At 28.1% G+C, this 20249-nt stretch overlaps 1 pseudogene across 1 annotated transcript in view; it reads right to left on the bottom strand.

Moving 5' to 3' along the window:
• The window catches only part of LOC107456145 (FMRFamide receptor pseudogene), a 58963-nt pseudogene extending 39946 nt beyond the window's left edge, over positions 1-19017 (bottom strand). Inside the window, exon 1 of the transcript XR_015429200.1 lies at positions 18738-19017. The product of XR_015429200.1 is annotated as an FMRFamide receptor pseudogene (transcript). The remainder of the gene's footprint in view (positions 1-18737) is intronic.
• Positions 19018-20249: the final 1232 nt, after the last annotated feature.

Genomic DNA, 20249 nt, shown 5'->3' with positions numbered 1-20249 from the left:
TTTTCTATGATGGTTCCAGATGATAGAATGGACTATAAAGTTGTAATTCTTAATTTGTAATTCAAAATTGAATTTGTTATCCAAATCTCCCTTTGTTTTCAGGATCAGGTTTGAAATTTCAAGGCCACTCAGCTGATATAGATCAGCTTCAGAAACTATTTTCATTTATTTGCATATTCTGAGACAAAGTAGCGCAGTTCAAGGGATAGTTTTAAAATTATTAAACTACGTTTTAAAGTAATTCAAATTTGAAACGCTGGTGATGGTTGGTCCAAGTGTATTATACTCTCAGCTGCCATCGACTTCGTCAGGAATTTTTTCACAGAGTATCTCCGAATAGCTGTATCGTATATTATAAATAAGATGTATATTTGCTGAAAGTGCTAAAACGTTAAATAAAATTTATGTAATAAACACACTGGATTGATTGAAATAATGATCACAACCTATGTAAACTTAACATAAAACTTTATTCATCTAATATAGCACGACTATATTAGATGATCCTCTCATGAATCGTATATCGTTATTACTAATAATTGCTACTAACGATGCTAAACGAAAATAAACTATTAGAAACAATAAGAAAAGGTTTTAACTATAAAAATCTATTTCTATTCAAATCAAAAATGTATTAAGCGTATTACTATTGCTTAAATATTCGAACATTCTAAGACAGAAATTAAAATACGGCAAATCTCTGAGATAAATATTTGAATTTAAAGTAACGTATTTTTTTTTACTGTAAATATTTTAATATCGTGAATATTGTTTATGTATAATATTGTAGTAGCTTATGCAATTATTTTCGAAAGAAACTAATTAAAATTGTTCGTTAATCGTACCTTTAAATGAAAGTGGATGTTAATTATTTTTTGGCTATTTGTAAAAAATAGTACTATTGCTGCTTCATTAAATACTAAACATAAGCTGATCGAGAAAAATACTAAACAATAAAGAAGTTGATGCAAGAACATTTTTTTCTACAAGATCTTATGTGACAAAATTATTTTCCTTAGAAAACATAAAAATTACCTTTTGTTTTCTGTAACTTGTGAAAATTGCTGCCAAAAAATTTGAACAGAGGAGTTAAAAATGTCGCATTAACGAATTTATTTTGTATTTTACGTGACTTTTAAAATTTTCAGAAGAATTACCCAAATTCTTACAAAAAGTAGTTAGTTAAACGAATTCATTCTCTGCAAATTTGCATATAAATAAAACTAAAAAGAAATAAATAATTCCATTTCTAAAGAGTTTAGAAGCGTTTGATTGTTTTCAAAAATACTCAAACTCCTACAAATAAGCTAAATTTAATTCTTGCGAATAAAATCTTACTTTTTTTATAGGAATACTTGTTGAAACAAATTTCTTTAATTTACAATCAAACTAAACAAAGGACACAAATAATATAATATTTATCATTATTAATAAAACTAGGATAATGGGATTATTATAACTTGCATAAAATTTTTAAAGGTTTTGAATTCTTCCTAAATCAATTTTTTTTTAACAAATGGATACAATGCATTAAAATAGAAACGTTATGATATAAATGTAAATTTTTCTAACTTACAAATAAATGAACAAATACATCATTTCTATAGAGCAAAAAAGCGTTCAATTATTTTCAGTTTGAATAATCTGATGCAAAATAATTAAATAATTTCATAATTGTTATAAGAAGTACATAAATTTATTATAACAAGATTTTTCAAATCTTTCAATTTTTACATTATCATTAACATTTTTATTCAGCATCTCTTTCTTGAATATTTATTCTTAAAATGTCGGAAATGTCATTAGGGATTTTCTTTATTCTTAAAATGTAAGAAAATAACGTTTTATATTTCCTAACCAAGAACTGTCAACCTTTAAAGTTTAAAAGATGAGTTTATTACGAAAGAATTAGCAAGTATTTCTTGTTTTCAAATGTATTTTTTAGAATAAAGACAATACTAAAGCTAATCTTTTTAATCTACAATTTTTGCCTTTCATTTGAATAAACACAGCTTAGTCTTAACGTTTGAGGTTTTAGATGTCTCCAAAGACCAAAGCTCCATGACCAAAGATGCACCCAACTTCACAGAAACAAGTTTACAGTACATAAAAATACTGAGAACGAAGAATGATCAAAATTATACCAGAATATGGTAAAATTTACCATGCTTCTGGTTCTATGGGAACAGCAAAATTATCTATAATTTTTACTGAAGCCCTTTAAAAATGATTTCGATTAAATTAACAGCAAAATATGATTTTATGGTATGTGATATAATTTGGTAAATGTGGTAAAATTTGTTAATTTTATCATCAGGACGTAAATCATGGCATAAAAACTATTTATATAGTTAAATTTACTTTTCAGTTTTGTATTTTTTACAAAATGCCGACCAGGTGGCAGAGGGGTTAGCGTGTCTGACTGCGGAGCCGTTGGCCGCGAGTTCGAATCCTGCTCAGGGCAGGGATGTTTCTCTCTATCTCTCTGTGCTCTATGTCCTTTCCTCTTTGTGTGAATGTGATCCGTCCTATAAACGGGTTTATGGTTGTGTGACGTGGGTGAAGCTGCTCCATCGCCATGGCTTCGCCACAGGTGCCACGAGAAGAGAGTAGCGGTTCTGGCATTTCTGTGGCCAATGGGACAAACCCCAAGTGCCCGCCATTAAAAAAAAATTACTAAATGTGTGTTAATAAGAGCTATAATTATATAAACCAGAATTTCCGGTAAACCGTTACCATGTGAAAGGAAAAACTATCAAATGAATAGTTTAAATACCTTATATTTTAGTTTTTATTACCATTATTTTACCTGGATTGCAATTACAATACAATACTGCTATTTTACTAGAATTTCTTCTCCGTGTGCACGTGTTGAGTATACGTATTTTTTTTTATTTATTACCCATCTTAATTCATTGTGTTCTTGTTAGAAATTAGCCCTTAAATTTAATGAACTATTTTAGTTAATCCTGTACTGTATTGGTTTTTAAATTGTCTATGAAATGATGTATGGTAAAAGAGTGTAGGTCAAAAGAACGTAGTTACGTTTGAAATAACGTATTTTCTTATGAGATGATTCATGGTAAAAGAAGGTAAAGTATTTTAAATGGTAAAAAAGCGTATGTAAAGGGAGCGCAATTATCTTTGAAATAAAGTGTACTCCTATAAATTCATTCACGGTAAAAGAACATAATTTAAAAGAATTTGGTTACCTTTGAAACATAAATATATATATATTTACTATAATATAAATATATATACTTTCTATAAAATGATGTATTTTACCGTACATAAGAGCGTAAATACATGTAAACAGTAACAAGGCGTATGATAGAGGAGCGTGATTATCTTTGAAATAAAGTGTAATGTAGCGTATCAAGCTATATTAAGGAGCAGTTCCATGTCTTATTAAAAAAAAGAACATTTATTTCATACTACAACAAACACAGTAACAAATGTAAAGTACCCGTAACGGGATAGTTAAATCTGATAAAACAAAATAGAAAAAGTGCCCGTAACTGGATATATGAAAACTCTTCCGTAACGGGATAGATTAAATATTATAAAGCAAACTAGATAAACCCGTAACGGGTTATATGAAAACTCAAATTCCACAACAAAAACTAATCTCTAAAAAATCAACAACTCTCTGTTGTTCCAAAAAGGTCTTCTAATTTTATCGTCTGTTTTTATTTTATTGTTTATCTCTTTATGTGTTTATTTATTTTATTCATGCTTCTGCTTGCCCGTTATATTTTAATACTTTTACTTTTACTAATGCTTTTGCTAGCTAATTATTTTTTTAATATTTTTAGACTTTATAGTACTATAAAATAATGCATGAAATAATAAGGTGTACTTCTCTAAAATGATAAAAGGTAGCTATAAAATAAAATTATTTCACGTTCTTCATAAATAACAAGGACTACTATGATATTTCATTTATTTATGAACTGGCGAGAGTGAGCTAGTACATGTTGAAAGTGTATTTTAAAAATAAATAAAATTAAGTAGCGGAAGCTTTTTCTGGAAAACATAATCCATTTTGGGAAAAGTAATGTTAAAAATTTGCAGTTAGTCTCAATATTTTACTTAATGAAAACCCTTAATGAAAATTGGAATTAATAATTCAGTTTTCCGAATTTTCGAATCTATTAATTATTTTAGAAGAGAACTTTTATCATTTATACATTGATATAAGAAAATAAAGATTTAAAAATTTAGAAAATTCATTTGCTAAATTGCTGAATTATCATAGTAGACAGATAAAAATATTATTTCTTATTTATTTAAGAAGCTATGCAGTTATTTTTATGACTAATAGTGACATGACATCCTATAAATGTCCATAATGGATAAAATGAAATAAATGTCTTTGAATTTTAAGAAAAAAAATTAGTCTGATAAATTTTAGTGACATAATAATGCATATCAACTGCGAAACAAATGAATAATAAAACGAATCAGATAGATATGTATTTTTTTTTCCAATTTAATATTCTAAAAGGATTTATTGTTTTGCTCGTTAACCGGTCAACGATCTATTCAAGCATACTTATTTTGCATTTTGTCTGACATATGCATTTAAAATTAATGCGTAATATCATTTATCTTCTATAAAATGATGTAGACAATTGAAATGTTTAAGATTTAATGTATTTTTACTAGAATGCTTACAACCGAGGATGGGTATTTAAATTTTTGTATATCTTATTGTGAGTCATTAAAATATAGAACTTTAAGTTTTTACGAAGCAAATGTATTTTTTTTTAGGAACAAAATCTTTTATTTAACTTCATGAAATAAATTAGAAATTGACTGTGCTAGTGTTGGTTTTCTGTTGATTTATTTTTATTTGTTTTTGAAGAATATAATGGTTGAAATGATTGAAATTTATTTAAAATATTGCTTTAATTGTTGGAATGGACACTGATGTAGTTTCTATGATTCTTTAAAAGAAGATTGGAATTATATTATTTTTTTGGAATAATTGTCAGTGAACTTTTCATTATGAACAATGTAGTGGACCAAAATAAAAATTGAAATATTTAAATTTCGAATGAATTTTTTTATTCTAGAAAGAATAAAACTGGCATAAATAATTTTAAAATCGGTTAGTATCTTCCAATCGCTTATCGTGCTTAAAATCAATGTAAAATTGAAATACTCATGACTATAATTTTTTTAAATTAGCAGAAGTTTTTAAAATAAAAAAATAAATTAGTTTTTATGCTTGATTTTTGGCTTGAATCTTGAATAATCCAAATAAATTAAAATCTGATCAATAACTCAATTTTACATTCCCGCAATGTTTCACGAAAATTAGTTTACTAACTCTTCCAAAAGTTTCACTTCGTTTATTACGCTAAAACAGAACAACCCTGAAACTTACCGCATGGCGATGGTTGCCACGTCGAGTACCACCTTCACTCAACCCAACAAAACACAAATTTTTCAGTGTGGTATTTGCATTATATTTACAGTTATAAACAAACATTTTCAATGGAGCAGGATTCTTACGTTAACTGCATTGCAAAGTTCCTATTTTATATCTGCTACTCAACTGATTTTTCATCATTGATTTCTGCTACACTTTCTGCTGCATTTCTGCTACACATCTGATATTTTTATCTCTTAGTTTGATTTCACGGTCTGATTTTTTTGGGGGAAATGATCTAGACTTTTAACTGATCTAGACTTTTGTGTTGCTCGGATATACACATCTATATCTTGATTTTCGCATGTTCACATATTTTATATGTTACAGGTTTTACGCAGTCATACATGTTGTGTGATTTCATATCGTCTTCACTTAAATCATGCAGTACCGGGAAAGGAAAGGGTAGGGTAAACCAACCAGTGAAGGAGCACTACTCAGTGATTGAACATTTCATATATATTGATTAAAAATAAGAATTTGAAAGTTTTTCTTTAGATTGATTGGTAACAATAGCTTACTGCCAAGCAATAGGAAGTCATTTAGCGATGTTTTGGATTACCTGGTCAAATAGACTTCCCTGAAAATTTTTTTAAATTTGTTATTATCTCTGAAGCACCTTGTTTCCTTGAAAAAATTATAACGTAAGTGTTTGTATCTATGTTTGAAGTGGAATTAATTGCATGTAATATTTTTTTTTCTCACTGTGAAAAGGAAAATTCAAAATATAGTTATTGAAGTTACGTTTTATTTTTTTAAGCATCATAGCATAATAAAGTACTAAGATAAGGGGGTGTTTATTCACTGGATCTCCAAACGATGAAAAACTTGTGAAGGAACAAGTGTTCCTTTACTGGAGTTTTTTCTAAGTTAATGAAAATAAAAGATAAACTTTAATTTTCTTGTACCTTTAGTGATGTTCCGCATCAAAAGTAAGTTAAAAATACGAAAAACAACTTCTAACCAATGAGGGAACAGGCATGTTCCTTTACTGGGCATAGATTTCCCTGTGAATGAACAGTATGTGTTAATATGTTGACACTTTAATTTTCAATTCATGATTACAAAAAAAAAAGTTAACATTTTCCAAGTATTTATATGTTATAATTTCAAGAATAGGCTTGTTTTTAAATATTTGCATTGCTTATAAATTCATAAAGAGCATAAGAAAATAACCAAAATTAAGTGTTCCTTTACTGGATGTTCACTCACTGGTAAGACCTGTTCCTTCACTTGGTCTTCTTACTACTTGTTTTTTGAACCTCCAAAACATTAAAACAATATTATGTAAGTTTTCTGCAATTTTTTTTATATAATTTGCAATTAGTAACAAATATGTTGACACTGTCATTTAACTAAAATTACTAATTTTGAAATTAATATGATTTCTTAAAAGGCAAGCGAAGCGTAAGTGTTCCTTCACTGGTTAGTTTACCCTATAGCACATTAGAACTCCAATTAATAATTTTAAAGTTATCCGATGGCTGAAAGTTTATCTTTGTAAGTTCAAATTTTCTAACAGTTATTTGGAGCGTCATACGACCTGAGAAACATGAATGTCAGCAATGGGGCAACGAAAGAGGATTGCGTTTTGCTGAGTCTTCTGGACAATACCCCAATAAGATTGCATTTGAAATATACTAACATGTAAAACAGGTATTGTTGGTTGACAGGAATTTTCTGAGCAAAAACTAAAGTTCGTACTATCGAAGATAGACTTTTAAGCTTCGGGTTGCATTGTCAAAATATGTGTTTAACTTGAAAAGCAGGCTTTGAATAAAATATGTGAATGCAATAACTAGAGACAGACGTGTCTGAGCAACGCTAAGACCTATATCAATTAAACATCACTTAAAATCAGACTTAAGTGTAGTCTATATAAAGAAGGGACTGTGACTGAGACGTTCAATGGATCCTACTCTATAGAACAGTAATTCTCAACCTTTTTTTTTTGTTGCGGCACAATTTTGACGATTTCGAAATTTGACGTCACACAATGAAAAAAATTAGATTAAAAGTTGTTTAATTACCTCTTTTACACTGTGTTAAATAGTTTGTGATAATAATTTTGATTGTGAGATAAAATAATATGTACTACAAAAGCACAATAGGGATTAATTATTTCTCTCGACCAATAAAATGGATTAATTATTTCTTTCGATCAATTTTCTTTATTAGTTATTAATTTTTAGCTTGTTTCCTATAATTATTAACTGTTTTTTGTGATTTCTTGTTAACTAGTTTTTTTGCTAATTATTAATTGTTAGCTTAATTTTTGTTAGTTATCCTTTAATTTTACATATTTGTTTTTTTAGTTATCCTTTGTTAATTTGTTTATTAATTGTATAGCTTACTTTAATGATTAGCTCTTACAACATTTTTTAAAATTGTGCGTCATATACAATTTAAACACTTCCATCTTATTTTAAGATTGTTAGAGACAATGCAATCGCCGACAAAGGTGTTCACGTGGTTAAAGCGTGGAAAAATTATAAAAAGTATGTTATATATATATATATATATATATATATATATATATATATATATATATATATATATATATATATATATATATATATATATAAGTTCAAAATGAAGAATAAAACAAAGAAAAATTATAGACATATGAAAAAAAAGGGGGTGGGAAATAATAAGTAAACTTAGATAAGTAGTAACTTATCTAATGAGTGCTGTTTACTTGCAGCTTAAGCGCAATAAATGTTACTTATTGTTTTCTTAATTTTCTTAGTGTTTTCTTGTATTTATTTTTATATATATATATATATATATATATATATATATATATATATATATATATATATATATATATATATATATATATATATATATATACACTTTTCTTTAATTTAAACTTTACTCATAATAATAAAAGCATTATAATTTTTATTGTATCATTTCTAATATTTGGCGGCACATTTTAAGAATTTGGTGGCACACAAAAGTGCCGCGGCACAGTGGTTGAGAATCATAGCTATAGAAAATAATTGTGACTGGCTGTATATATGAAGGAAAAACAGCACAAAAATTGGATTGTTCGTTCGGTAGGATGTAGGTGGAACTCGCTATGCAACTATCATTACCTGGTGAGTTTCAAGGTCGTCATGATCTAGCTAATGAACGAAGAGATATACAGTGAAATTTACAAAAAATTGGTAAATTCAATGTTATTCTGAAACGTTGACTGAATATAAAGAGTTAAATTATCGATAAGAATTTAAATTATTTAGGATATTCAAACCATCAAACGAGTATAAAAACTAAACCATGTTAATTATAGCCAATCTTAAAAAAAAAATAGAAACGGCGTGACGTTCTCAATTTTTTATTAATTTTAAGTATGTAATTAGATCCAGCATATATGTACAGTGTACGTAAGAGTTTCTTTCATGCAGAATATTCTTCATTCGAGAATTTTTACGAAAAATACATGTTGTTATTGCTAATTCCCATCTGGTCTGACGGGGTCAGACCAGATCAATAAATCCGTTGACATTAAGAAAATCCGAAACCAGAATGGGAGAGGAATGAATGTCATTCCAGTCCAGCCCTAAACAGTTCAAGATGTGCTCAGGTGATGCCTGATTTTGTTGGCATTTAGGGCAAAGAGGAAAGATCTTTTGACGAAAAATACATAAAAATATTGATTTACAAAGAAGACCCTGCATATGTCATTTCCCAAAATTATTTGGTACTTAAGAGTTTTTCAGACGTTGCTTTCTTTCAAGTAAACTTTTGATCATTTGAGATTTCAAAATAAAATTATAATAAGTTAAAAATCATAAAAAAATAATTCAAAATTATCCCAAAATTATCTGATTCTTAAGAGTTCTTTAGACATTATTTCTTATCACGCAAGCTTTTGTTCATTTCAGATTTCAAAAGAAAATAATTTGAAAAGCATAAAAAATAATTCAAAATTATCTCGAAATTATTCCCCATAATTCCTAAAATTATTTGACTCCTATGAGTTTTTCAGACGCTATTTTTTTTCACGCAAACTTTTGCTCATTTGAAATTTTAAAAGAAAATTGTAATAATAATAATAAGTTAAAGAGCATATTAAAAACGATTTTAAAAGCAAAACCTTTATACTACATTTTATATTCCAACATAATTGTTAGGGACGTGAGAATTTTTCCTATAATATTTTTTTACCTGCGAATTTTTGTTCTTCTGAGGTTTTGTACTACGTAACCTTAAAAGAGCATACTTTAATAAACTGTAATAAAAGAATTGATTTACAGAATGATTTTTTAAAAAACTTTTTCCACTATCTCATAAAAGTTGTCGCATAAAGTTATTAATATTTTTATTCCTTCGAGCTTACTCCGATAAAAGATTTTGTGCTTACACGATTATATCTGTTTGAGTTTTCATTCGTGATAGAACTTTTATCTACAGTATTTAATAACCATGAGTCTTAGAATTTCGGTAAACCGTTAACTTATAAATTTCATGATAATATACGACTTATATCTTATAAATGGCATGGCTAAGATAATGCCACTTAGGATTTTATCCATGAGTGAATTTGTTCACTACACGGAGAAAAAAATCTGGTAAAATTACGGTACTGTAAAAATATTTCCGGTGAAAAAACCTAACATAAATTGGGTTGATAAAACTAAAATATATGGCATTTAAACTATTTATTTGGTACTTTTTCATTCATAAATGAACAGTTTACCGGAAATTCTGGTTTTCAAAATTATAATTCTCATTACCGCGCGTTTAGTAAAAAATACAAAGCTAAAAAGTAACTTTAACCGAATAAAATGTCTTTTTTTATGCTTTGCTCTAAGGTATCATAGCAAAAATTCCAAATTTTGCCACATTTACGAAATTTTAAAACGTATCATAAAACCATATTTTGTTGTAGATTTCATCTAACTCCTTACCAAATCGCTTTGGTAAAAGTTACAGAGCTTTTCGGTGCTCCCTAGAGCTATAAATATGGTAGATTTTAAACATGGCAAATTATAAACATAATCAAATTACGGTATCATGTACAGACAATTTGGGAGCATGATTCATAAAATTCAATTTACCGTAAAATACGTTTTTACCTTAAAATATTATATCGTAATTTTTGCAATAATATTTATTTAACTAGTGTGATTCAGTGATTTTATGATATTTATTGCTGCAAAGATTACGGGATATCAGATTTGCTGTTCCGCAACTTGTTTCGTATCAAGTTAAGGTAAAAAAGTACCGGCACCGGAATTTTTTACAGTGCAATTTCTGATAGTTTTGACCTTACTTTTTTTTCTCCGTACAGAATTTTTCTACGGATTTATTTTAAAATAACACTGTTAGGCTTTTCCTTCTAAAATTACGGTAAAGTGATTGGCAGTAGTCTTTCCATCCAATTAAACGTAAAGTTTGCGCTAAAGAGTATAACTAGTATGGTTAAAAAACCATGAATACAAAACTTTACCGTTTTTTAACCATTTATTTATAGACTGTTTTTAAAACCATAAAAAAGACATTTAACTGGACATTGGAGTTAGTCTTTTCGTTAATTAGTAGTCATAAGAGTTAGATTGCGGTTGAGTTCTATCTTATCAAATGAACCACGAAAAGTTGTTTAATTAGATTATCTGATTGTTTCCCCTATCGTAGGAGGTAAAAAATACTAGACTTTTTTGAGTTAAGCAGCTTTATGGTGCAGCCAGCCATGGGTGAATGGAAGTCTCTTAATATAATAGTCCAGGGTCACACATTGGAGAGTGCAGGGCACTGGAAGCTCTTTAGGTGTTGAAGAGAATGGAGGAAATATTGTTGTGTCTACTCTTTCACACGAACCCCGTTCTGTCGCTAGATTTTATTTCCTCCGTTGAACAGCCGATCCAATTTTGGGTTTACGACTACTAATGTTCAACTCTGTTGTTTGAAATATTTGATTGAGTTATTCCTGAGAAGTAAAAAAGCTAAGACTCTGCCAAAAATGGTCATTAGAAATAAAATGCATTTAGAGGTTTCGATAACGTGTTTAAAAAGCTCCATAATTCAGTTTTTTTTCTTCATTCTGATAGAGATGGCATATTCTTTTTAAAAATTAAATTCATCAAATCCTATACATTTTTTAAAATATGAATTATTTAATTGATAAACTAGGATTGTTTCTCACATAAATTTAAAAAATTATATTGTCTTCCATTTAGATATAAAAAAAATATTCATTTATTTAAGTAATTAATTCTTTCAATTTTTGGGTTTACGACTACTAATGCTCAACTCCGTAGACTTGTAATTTTGAACCCAATCTAAAAGACAAGGAAACTCCTGGATAAAGTATTGGGAGAAATTTTGCCTTCGTGGAGGACTTTTTTGTTGAAACTAACCCGCATTTGCGTTACATGGAGAGGAACACCACGAGAGCCTCCCACGGTTAGCCTGACGGCACGGGGACTTTAGCCCAACCACGCGTCTGCCACCGAGGATATTTTACGACAGCACTATGGTCGGTGAAAGCCAGACGCGAAATTCGTATCGACCAGCTATTGCTGGGATTCGAACCCGGTTCACCTCATTGGAAAACAAACGCTCTATCCCCAGAGCCATCATGGCTCTCGGTCATGAGATTGGCAGATTAGCCTTCTTAGTTATAATATGCATCCAGCTGCGAGGAACGAAGTTTTTTCATTGGTTGTTGCCGTGATAAATTTCTGACTGTTTAACAATATTAGATTAAAGCAGTTAATAAACTGTTTTTATCACACTTAACAGCTTGAATACCATCTTATTTATGATTATTTGGCTGTTCTGTTTGAATGTGTTAAAATAACATTTATATAAATTTCTATTTAATTATTTTTCCGAGAAATTACTGACAGTGCAGAAAGAAAATGTTATGGATCCGAAGGGCATTATTTATTTATAGCACAGAATTAGAAAGTTGTTTTATTAACATTACGATGCGCAACAAAATATAACAAAAATATAACAATATAACAAAATATATCTATTGTCTCATAACAGTTCTCTGCCAAGTTAAATATTTTCGCACAAATTTTTCACTCCCTCGAGCTTATGTCGATGTTAGATTTTGTACCCGAATGATTCTATGCATTCTTTCGTGCTAGAACTTGTATCTACAATATTTTGTAAACGGAGGATAATACTACAAATATTTTACCCACGATAAAATTTATTCCGTAGAACTTTACTTTAGAACTCAACTTAGAATAATTTTAAAACGGGTAGAAAGATATTGTTAAGGCTCTTAAGGACTTGTATCATAGGATTATAAAGAATCCTGGTTGTAGCACAGGATTATAATGTCGTTTTATCAACACTCATATGCGTTACAAAGTATAAATACTTTAATCTATATGTATAAAAATAAATACCTGTCCGTCTGTGGATGTTTGTGTGTTTGCCCTTTATAAACTTTTAAACCATCCGATCGAAAGCTATAAAATTTGGCACACAGATAGTTCAAGGCATGATAAGAGTCATTGTCGACGTTAGAACATTCTACGACAAATCGTTCGAGAGGGATCAGATAAAAACGAAATGGAATTTTCAGATTGGTTAAGTACTAGCCATTGTTTAAAATTTTAGGTATTTCATTAAATGCAATAACTCACATATTTAAAAAAAAACTTACATCAGTGGTATTTCTAGCTTATAGCTTTATTTGATCAAAAAACGAAAACGCGTGGCCTACGTCATCAAATTTATATTTTTAAAGTTATCTTATACCACTTTTTTTTATAATTATTTTTTTACAATGTGCTTCTAAAAGAGTAATTATTGAAAATCAACGGTAATTGAAATTTAAAAAAAACATTATTTATGTATTCAAAAGCAAAATTAATAGGAAAGTGGTTCTGATTCGCTTAGGAGAAACGTAAAAAAAATCTCCCTACTTTTATTAACTCCACCGATTATTCACTAGTTTAGGCAACATATGTATATTAAAATAAAAGAGATAGGCTATACACTAAAATTCAAAATTAATAGAGTAAAAGTACTTATTCCTTAAAAGGAACCGAAAAAAAATCCCTTGCTATTATTGACTACAATGATGTTTAATTAATGTTGGTAATATGCATTAGTTGAATAAAAAAAGCTACGTGCTATAATAAAAAAATAAGCTATGCATATTCGAAATTCATTTATAGGAAACATAGAAAACCTTCCTACACAAATGTCGCTTTTTTATGGTATTGCGTACTGGTATTGTTTTAAGTGGGGCTTTGATATGAGTTCTATAACATGTTTTCAATTGTTTCAAAAAGTATTTTTTCCAGTGGTAGCAAAGATAGTGTATTATTATTTTAATAAAAGAACTTTTTTTCTCTACTGCTTATAAATATTTACTTTAGGGTATTTCATTAAATTTACTAATTAAGTGATAATTTTATTGTTGTAAATTAAAGGAAGAGATAGAGAAATGGTCACGCTCTAAAGTTCTTTTCAAATAATGTTTTTATTTTACGAAGAAAAAGTTTGTAATGTACCATAATAATGCCTAATAAGAGACATATTTTCGCGCTAATTTTTCCTCCTTTAAGACAGCACTAAAAATGCATAAAAATATTGATTTACAAAATAACATCCACATATTGTCCTCCATAATTGCTTGGCATACTTGACACTTCAACATTATGTATATTCTTCCATGGACTTACAACTATTTATTCGAAATTTGAGAAAATGCGCAATAATATTAACTTTTAAAGCAAATAAAACTCAGAGTACATTCAAAATTCCATTAAAATTGGTTTGGACGCGTAAATTTACATTAAAGAATTCTAAATGCAAACTTTTGTTATTTTGAGATTTTCTTCCAAATTTTTATAAAAATATTAATTTATAATTTTTTTTTTAAATTTAATTTTTTTTAAACTTTTTCATCTGTCTCGGGACAGTTGTCTGGTCTCTTTGAGCTTATACGAGTTTGAGATTTTGTACCTGAATGATTTTAAACCATTAATAGCCGTTGAACTGTAATAAGAACTGTTTGAGATTTTGTTCGGGATGAAAAACCCCACCCAAATTTAATAAAAATTAATTATTCTCTTAATTCAAACAATAAATTCTATCAATAAGACCAATGTCATAAAGCTGCTTAAGTAACACCAAACGGCTTAAACAAATGCACTGTAAAATATTAGGGATCAAATTACTGTTTATTTAAAAGTGGAATCCATTTTTAACGTAACTTGTTTCAGAACAAAAAATCTGATTTACCGTATTTATCGCAGTAATATTTACCGTAACTTCACCGAATCATTCTAAATAAATATTTATCTAAAAAAACTAAACTCAGTAGAGTGACAGCTCACAGAGGGGCGAAGTCTACTCTACCCATCTCAGTTTTCTTGACCTTGGGATCTGGGGTGCAGGAGCAGATGTTCCGGTTAGGTGGTCAGCAGAACGCGGAACCCCCAGTGTTTAGTTTCCAAGCATGCTTGGCACTCATTTATCGACCCACGGAAGGGATGAGAGGCTGAGTCAAACTTACCCGGTCCGAGGATCGATCCCAGGACCTGTGGCACGGGAGTTCTACCACTCAGCCACCTGGCGTCAAATAAATTTCTATCATTGTAAAAATTATGGTATAACATTTGACTGTAAAGGTAGATTTTATATGAACAAATGGATTTTACGGATGATGCTCTCAAATTTTCGGTGGAATCTACCGGAAATTGATTTTAAATTTTTTACAGTGTACGAAAGTTTATTACTACTTGACTATTGTATGTGCAAGAAAATTCTTCTCATAAGATAACTTATTCTTTAAAAATTTACTATAGAATAATTTTAAATCTGGCAGCAAGAGAATGATAACGCTCCTAAAGACTATAGCTGGTTGTAGCGCCAAATTAGGAAGTCATTTTATCAACACTAAAATTACAAAGCATAAATTCTTCTTTCATATTTTAGTACTTCCAATACATGTATATATAATTCCAAAGGGAGCTTCCAAAACTACAGGAAAATGATATTAAAGATGCAAAACTTAGATGCAATTAGTCGCAGGCAGCAATTTCAGATAGGAATTGCTTGCATTCCTCTTCGTGAAGGAATTTAGCTTTAAGTAACTATTTTAATTGAACTGGCGTAACATCCTAACATGTTCGTAATCATCCAATTAGCTCAGTTAAAATATTTTGCTAAATACCATCCAAATAACTTCTTTAATTCGCATGAAATTTATTTAAACTATAAAAAAAAAAATTAAGTTGACAAGTTTGCGTTAAATACCGCTTTTGTCATTTGTTTTCCGTAATAATGCGATTAAAAGAAGTAATGAAATAAGTTTTTGAACTAATATTTCCTCTTTGAACTTAAACTTAACTTATATAATAAAATATTTTTTGTGTTCAATATGAAAAATTTCGCTTAAAAGTATCACTCAGGATACCAGTACATTTTCCCGTTAAATCAGTTTTTACCAGAACATGTTACTGAAAAAATATCATATCTGATTTGCTATAATTTATAATTATATTTTACGCTGAATGATTCTAAATAAATATCTATAACCATAAAAATTACAGCATAACATTTCGATGTAAAAAGGAAATTTACTGTTAATTAGATTTTACCGATGATTTACACAAATAATAGGTATTTTATAGCTCAATTAGATCCGGAATTTTTTACAGTGTAGAAGAATAATTTTAAGACATGGTGACAAACAGCAGAAATGAAGAAAAGTGCTGTTTGCTTAAAGTAAAAAAAAAGTATTAAAAAATTATAATTTAAAAAAAAAGAAATTTTATCAAATTGTTGGATTAAAGAAATTATGACGCCTTTTTTTTAAATCATTTTTATTACTTTATTATTATTTTATTTACAATAATTATTTTGCTGCGTTACTTTAGACTTTTAAACATTAAAATATGATTCGGTAATATCAAAATAATTCGAGTTGCGTTTTTTATTATCAGTTGTTCGGGAGATAATGAAATTTTTTCTACATTTCACTTACATTTTTTACTTTAAATATAGTTTCAATAAAATTTACATCAACGCTAAATGATTTTTCTGATTTTTGTCTTTTCATAAGAGTTTTTAGCCCCTGCTTGCTTAGCTCACTAACTCTGACGATTTCGGCACAATTTCTTTTCTTGAAAATAAACAGATTACTACATTAAAATTAATTTCAAATGAGATATTTCAAAATCAATTGGGAGATTTTAAAACTTTTTTTTGGTAATTGCATATAATTGAGTTTTCAGGCTATGGATACTTCCAAGCCAGAAGCTGAACTGTATCACTGAACACTAAATTAATCAATTGTTGCTTGCATCTTTGCTATTGGACAATTCATCTTTATCAATTCATCATTACTATGTGGCAAAATGAGAGATTTTAAAATCAATTGTGGGATTGAAAAAATTTCTTTTTGTATTTACATATATTTGGTTTTTCAGATTATGGATATATCGAAGTCAGAAGCTGAGCTATGCCTCTGAACACTAAATCAATCCATTGTCGTTTCCCTCATTACTTTTGGGCAATTCATTTGTACATCATGATGGAAATGTATTTCTATAGGTTGTATTAATCATTGATGAATTTCCTATGGAGAGATAAGCAAAGTGACGTCAGCTTAGAGATCTTTAATTCCCGATTCTTGTGAGATAAATATTAAACCTATTTATTTTTTTTCAATAATTAGTTTTACTTCATATCCAATTCTGTTTTCCAAATTCTTATTTATTTTTAGTTACTCTAAAAACTCGTTCAATGTTTTTTGTTTTCTAGCAATTTTGAGGAAAATTAATTTCCAATAATGTTTTGTAATTTTTCAACTGTTACTTAATTACGTGTGTTAGTTATGCGCAGTTTTATGTAATGTTTTTTATAAAAATAAATATAACTCATTTACTGTTTAAAAACTGTAATTGTAAAGTGGTAAAATAAGTTAAGTACAATATTTTAAATATGTTTATCACAGAATTTTGCGTAATAAGGTAATATCATTGGATTACATTATAATAAAAAACACTGTTTTTAGTTTTATAACTTTAATGAGGACTGGAATATTAAACAAAATCAAATAAAATGATATGAAGTGATAAATAAATATTGCAGGTAAGTATTTTTAAAAATGGGGTAAACAGATAGTTTACACACAAAACATATATTTACATTTTTTGCTAATTTTGTGCTGATAGTAACAAAAAAATATTGATAAGCTTTTTAAATTAAGAATGCTAAATAAGTATCATGCTAAATAAGTATTTGGCATTTACAATAAGAAACGGATTAAGAGCGATATGATCAATGATAAACAAAGAAAAAATTTTATATAGTAGAATCTACTGTTCATATGTGCAAAAAAGAAATTCTTTATTTTCTGCAGTTTTTATTGATTTTTTTAATAATGTCACTCGAATGTAAAATGAGAGAAAAATGGAGAAATTTTTGAAATTATCGACAGGACAAAAAAATTATGAAAAGTGTTCAAACTTGCCACAATAATTGCTTCGTAATTTTATTATTACCTTAAATAAGTTTTTAAAATTGTACTAAATAGAAAAGTTACACAAATACAACATCTACAATTCTACTTTTTAAAACATTGTCCATAACTTTTAACCTTAAGCAATAGTGTTAAAACTATAATTACTTGACTTAAAATTTTATTGATGCCTAAATAATTTTTAAAATCATACAATATAATATCATAAACAAAAAAAACTGTTGCTGTATTACTATTTTAAACTTTGCTCATAACTTTGAACCTTAAACTTTACTGATTAAAAACTTAAAGAAATTTTTTTATAGTAACATTAAAATCTTGAATAGATTCTTCATAATTTTAATGCCTTAAATATTTTTTCTTTAAAATTGTATCAAAAAAATAACATGCATATAGAAATATATAAAATATTTCTGTTAAGACGCTTGCTCGTATCTTTTAACCTCATAGTTTACTGTATTGTTTAAAAACTTTTAAATCAAATATTTATGGCAACATTAAATTCAAGAATAGTTGCTGAATAACTTTAACTTTGCTTTTAAAGTCATACAATAAAAATAATAAACATGTAAAAAACACTAAAAATGATATATAACAAGCATTTACATAAAAATACACTAATATTACTTAATATACTTTTAAAAGTAATTTAAAATATTATTTTTAAGAATATATAAAAAGAGAAAAAATGTTTGAAAATGTAACGGTATATACTCATATATTTTATTAAAGTCGTGTTACATCTGTGTGAAATAAATTTAAAGTTTACAAAACATTTAAAAACTAAAATATAACAATATTAAATTTTTAATAAAAGTATCTACTTACTTATAACATTCCTAAATGGAACGTTTGAGTATTTGCGAAGAAAACAAAGCAGTCTAACAGGACTGAAAAGAAACACTTAAAAAACATTTTCAAAAAGAAAAAAAACGTAAATATTATTTACGCAGCGCACAACAAAATAACAACTCTTCAGAAACTTTAACTCATGCATTTCTAAAAATTGCCCACCGCTTCATTTACCTTACTTCTACAAAAACACACGCCTGAGGTAACATCTTTTGAATATGTTCATTGGTGGGCTGAGAGAGATGCAAGAAGAGAACATCCAGAGCCGCATCATTTGAGTGAAGAAACTGGCAGCTAGGATCAACCACCAGGGGGCGCTTGGATCTTTTCCGAGACGATGACTTCACAGCATACTCCTACAAAAGTTTCTGAAGTGTTAGAACATTTCGGAGCAACAATTTCTGTAGATGCAATTGTGTTGTAAGGAGAAGTTTTAATTGGAAATATAATGTTAAAGGAGGCGTAAGCAAATGGTTTTAATCATTCACCCAGTCCCATTCATAAATGTTTGCCAGCTGAACAGAGTTCATTCATATTTTAAGAATAGGTTGTTTTTAAAACTATTGAAATCATTCTTATTTTGTTATTTTAACAATAGATTGTTTATAGAATTGCTTCTTTAACTTTTATTTTACGCAGAGTAAAGAATTCGCGTAAAATTAGCATAATTATGGTAATGATACTTTTGATAAAAAGAAACTTAATTCTGGTTAAAAAAACACCCACAATTATGGTATTTAGATGATTTATTTGGTAATTGTTTAGTTCATATGGTAACGATTTATGAGGCACTCTGATTTTCGATATTATAGATCGTATTACCTCACATTTAGTGAAAAATACAAAACTGAAAAGTAAATTTATCCGAATAAATAGTTTTTAATTAACTCTAAGGAATCATTTTAAAATTTGAAAATTTTAACACATTTATCAATTTCTTTCTCAGATTATAGAACTATATTTTACTGGTAATTTTAGCAAAATAATTAACAAAGCGCTTCAGTAAAAATTAGTTTTTAATGTTCCTATAAAACCAGAAACGCAGTAAATTTTACAACAAAACAATCATATGTTGACAGTTATCAACATTAAGACAATCATATATTGATAATTTTGACCATACTTTTTTTTAGTGTATTATGCTCTAGCAAAGAGTTATTGCTTTCATTTTTAAAACAAACAGTTCAATTTTGTAATTCAATCTGGAAAAGTTAAAATGAAATATTCAAGATATTTTATTGACCTTGAAATTGTAATTACAAAATAATCAAAAGGCGTTTGAAAGCAAGACACTGATATTTACAGAGAATATTGATGATTTGCAACGTGAAAGCTATTTTTCCTTTAAAATATGTTGTTTATGTTATAAACTACTTAGTTAATTCCTCACAATTTTCAATAATGTCATTTGTGATAATATCAATGATTTACTCAATATCTGCTATTGAAATTTAAGTGAACCAAGACTAATAAGTAAAACAATATTTG

The sequence above is a fragment of the Parasteatoda tepidariorum genome, chromosome 9, assembly GCF_982258835.1.
Source record: "Parasteatoda tepidariorum strain Cologne lab strain chromosome 9, Ptep-v5.0, whole genome shotgun sequence".
NCBI classification, from domain to species: Eukaryota; Metazoa; Arthropoda; class Arachnida; order Araneae; family Theridiidae; genus Parasteatoda; species Parasteatoda tepidariorum.
The sequence above is the reverse complement of the archived record's forward strand: the minus strand, read 5'-3'. Positions and strand labels throughout refer to the sequence as shown.